At 41.5% G+C, this 3652-nt stretch overlaps 1 pseudogene; it reads left to right on the top strand.

Annotated features, from left to right (window-relative positions):
• Positions 1 to 1536: 1536 nt before the first annotated feature.
• LOC712247 (KICSTOR complex protein ITFG2 pseudogene) lies at positions 1537 to 3150 on the top strand (annotated as a pseudogene).
• The last annotated feature ends 502 nt before the right edge of the window (positions 3151 to 3652 follow it).

Raw genomic sequence — 3652 nt, 5'->3', positions numbered from 1 at the left:
TTTATGTTTTATAGTAGCTGTCTGAAGAGGTGTCAGATAATGCCTCATTATGGTTTTGATTTGCATTTCCCTTATGATTATTGATGCTGAGCATCTCATCATATACCTGTGGGCCATTCGTATGTCTTCTTTAGGGAAATGTTTGTTCAAGTATTTTGTTATTTTGTACTCAGGGTTTCTGCTGTTGTATCGCATTATTTTTCCTTTTTGCTATTTGAGTTGAAGGAGTTCCTTACATATTTGGGATATTAACTCCTTATCAGATGTATGGTTCACAAGTATTTTCTTCCATTCCATAGCTTGCCTTTTACTCTGATTAAAAACTTTTAGTTTGGTGTAGTCCCACTTGTGTATTTTTGCTTTCTTTGTTTTTTTTTTTTTTTTTTGGCTGTGGTTTTTGTGACATAGCCAAGAAATCATCACTAAGATCAATGTCATGAGGGTTTCCCGCTGTTTTCTCCTAGGAATTTTGTAGTTTCAGGTCTTACATTGAACCCATTTTGACTTGATTTTTGTGTATGATATAAAAGTAAGAGTCCAATTTTATTCTTTTTCCAAATTCTGCTGATTAAAGAGATTATCATTTCCATATTATATATTCTTGGCACCCTTGTCAAAGATCAGTTGACTGTTTGTATGTGGATATATGTGGTGTATGCTCAGATTTGCTTCTCAGCTCTCTATTCTGTTCCATCAGTCTATATATTTGTCTTATACCAGTATCATACTGTTTTATTTACTTTAGTTTTATAATACGTTTTGAAATCAGAAAATGTTATGCCTCTAGCTTTCTTCTTTTCTCAAGACCATTTTGGCAATTCGGGTCTTTTGTGGTTTCATATTAATTTTTGAATTGCTTTTTCTGTTTCTGAAAAAACTGCCATTGGGATTTCGATAAGGATTGCACTGAATCTGTAAATCATGTTGGGTAATATGGATATTTTAACAATGTTGAATTTTGCAGTCAATAAACACAGGACATATTTTTGTTTATTTGTATGTATTTTAATTTTATCCATATTTAATTATCTTTAATGTATTTCAGCTCCTTAGTTAAGTTTATTTCTTAGTATTTTATTTTTATATCATTGTAAATGGGCTTGTTTTCTTAATTGCCTGATTTTTATATGTTGATTTTGTATGATCCAACATTTTTTACTTTGGTTTCTAATTTTATGCTTTTTATATTTTGAGTGTGTATGTGAAATCTTTAGGGTTTTATACAGATAAGATCATGCCATATGCAAACAGAGTTAATTTTATTGCTTCCTTTCTGATTTCTAGATTTTTTTGTTTCTTTGTCATCCCTGATTGCTCTGGCTAGGACTTTCAGTACTGTGTTGCAAGAGTAGGCATCCTGGTCTTATTCCTGATCCTAGAGGGAAAGCTTTCAACTTTTCACCATTGTGAAAAATATTAACTGTGTTTTTTTTCGTATGTGACCTGTATCATGTTGAGGTTATTTTCTTCTGTTTTGTTGAGAGTTTTTATTATGAAAAAGTGTTGAAATTTGTGTCTTTCATGCCCACAGACGGAGATGGATGTTGTGAGTGGTGGTGGGCTACACAGACTGTGTGGTGCGAGTTTTCTGCTGGGAGGAGCTAGGTGAGGGTCCTGAACATCTGACCGGGCAGCTGGCGTCCCTCAAGAAATGGATGCTGGAGGGTCAGGTGGACAGCCTGTCAGTGACTCTGGGGCCGCTGGGTGTTCCTGAACTGATGGTATCTTAGCCAGGCTGTGCTTATGCAATTCTACTGTGTACGTGGAAAAAGGACACAGGGTCCTCTCCTGCCTCTGAAGGGATCATGGATGGCAGTAGGGAGGCCCCAGCTGCCTGAGATGTGGTGCTGCACCAGACATCTGGCTGTATCCACAACAAGAATGTCTCCACTCACGTAATTGGCAACAACTCTCAAGGCCATGGCACTGAGAGTGGTGGCTCTGGCGTCTTTGCCGTGAGCACACTGGATGGGATGCTGAAGCTCATGGAGGAAGCAGACAGGCTGCTGTGGTCAGTGCAGGTGGATCACCAGCTTTTCGCCCTGGAGAAATTGGATGTCACCGGCAACGGGCATGAGGAGGTAGTCACATGTACCTGGGATGGACAGACATATGTTATTGATCACAACCGCACTGTCATCCGCTTCCAAGTGAATGAAAATATCTGTGCCTTCTGTGCAGGCCTGTATGCCTGCAGGGGGATGCAACAGCTCCTGTCTCATATATGTCACTTTCAACCAGAAGATTTATGTGTACTGGGAGGTGCAGTTGGAGTGGATAGAGTCTACCAATCTTCTGAACAACTGGAGATCAGGCTCGAGTACCACAGCCTGCTGCAGGAGCTGGGCGTGGATCCTGACAACCTCCCTGTGGCTCATGCCCTGCTTCACCAAACTCTCTACCATCTGACCAACCATCACAGTTGTGTTCCCTCAAGCCTCCAGGATCCCACCTAGCTGTACTTGCCTCATAGCTGATGAAGGATTCTTCTGAACCCCTACCCTACCCCGTCAAGGTATCTGTTATATTGGCAGGATAGGGAATATGCATTACAGAAGTGCAGGATTTGACACTGGGCATGAAAGATGGCGCAGCCCTAGGGTGACCACAAGCTATACACCTCACGGTCTTTTTGATGAAAGAAGAGACAAGTTGACCCTCTGCCCATTTTCTTATGGACCTCACCCTTCACACCAGCAAGGTCATAGGACTGTGGCCTTGTTCCAAATCATCTGGGACATGTCCTGCTCCCCACTTGCACTGTGTAGGAAACAGAGACTTGTTTGTGTGGCCCCAATACCCATAAGGAAGCCAGGCCTTAGGCCTAGGGGAGCAGTGGAGGTAAGGGCTCCATCCCATCTTAAGCTCTGTCTTTCATGGCACAATTCCAAGTTCTTGATATTAGTAATTGTTAAAGGAACAGCAAATTGTTTTGTTTTTAGAGCTCTTTCAGCACAATCTACAGTCTGGTCTTACTTATGTTCCTAGCAACCCTGAGATGACTTTCTTCCATTTACCAAAGCAGCTGGGTCAGTGCTTTCTCATGTTGCCATATTCTTCAGGTATTAGCTTCAGAAGCCCTGTTCCCGTTTTTCCACCCACCCATTCCCCCATAAAACACCTTATTATCTGTAAGACAATAGACATGTAAAATGTGATGCCAATTTATGATCCAGACCACAATCAGAATTATATCTTGGGCCATTAAAAAAAGAGAAATTTGTCAAATGCTTTTTCTGCATTTGTTGAAATGATCACGTGTTTTTGCCCTTCATTTTGTAATGTGGCATATCACATTTATTGATGTGCATATGGTAAAACTATTGTTGCATTCAAGAAATAAATCTTTTTTTTTTTTTTTGAGATGGAGTCTCGCTCTATCACCCAGGCTGGAGTGCAGTGGCGCGATCTTGGCTCACTACAACCTCTGCCTCTCAGGTTCAAGCAATTCTCCTGTCTCAGCCTCCCGAGTAGCTGGGACTACAGGCACCACCACACCCAGCTAATTTTTGTACTTTTTAGTAGAGGCGGGATTTCACCACATTGGCCAGAATGTTCTCAGTCTCTTGACCTCGTGATCCGCTCGCCTCAGCCTCCCAAAGTGCTGGGATTACAGGCGTGAGCCACAGCGCCCGGCCCCAAGAAATAAATC

Source organism: Macaca mulatta, chromosome 6, assembly GCF_049350105.2.
Source record: "Macaca mulatta isolate MMU2019108-1 chromosome 6, T2T-MMU8v2.0, whole genome shotgun sequence".
In the NCBI taxonomy this organism is placed as follows: domain Eukaryota; kingdom Metazoa; phylum Chordata; class Mammalia; order Primates; family Cercopithecidae; genus Macaca; species Macaca mulatta.
Note: the sequence above shows the minus strand (reverse complement) of the source record. Positions and strands in the feature narration are given on the sequence as shown.